Consider the following 347-nt stretch of genomic DNA (forward strand, 5'->3'; position numbering starts at 1 on the left):
AGAGAGAGACCAAGAGAGGTGAAAAAGGAGGGAATTAATATATGCTAAAAAGGAAGAGAAAAGAAAGCTTAACGAACACGGGAAAAAGAGAGAGAGAATAAAAAATATATATTATGACTGAATGACTGAAATTTAGGGAGAGAAAAGAAGGAGAAAGAAATTGACCGATAAAAGGGCAGAAGAGGCATATGATAAAGATAAAAATTAAGAGGGACAACAGATTGATGAAAGTGTGGGGGAGATAGATGATAAAACGGATGAATTAAGATAACATGAGAAGAGTTAGGGTCACGTAGATGGGGAAAAGGGAGAGAAGAAGAAGGGGAGAGAGAGAATGAAAGAACATT

The sequence above is a fragment of the Penaeus monodon genome, chromosome 23, assembly GCF_015228065.2.
Source record: "Penaeus monodon isolate SGIC_2016 chromosome 23, NSTDA_Pmon_1, whole genome shotgun sequence".
NCBI classification, from domain to species: domain Eukaryota; kingdom Metazoa; phylum Arthropoda; class Malacostraca; order Decapoda; family Penaeidae; genus Penaeus; species Penaeus monodon.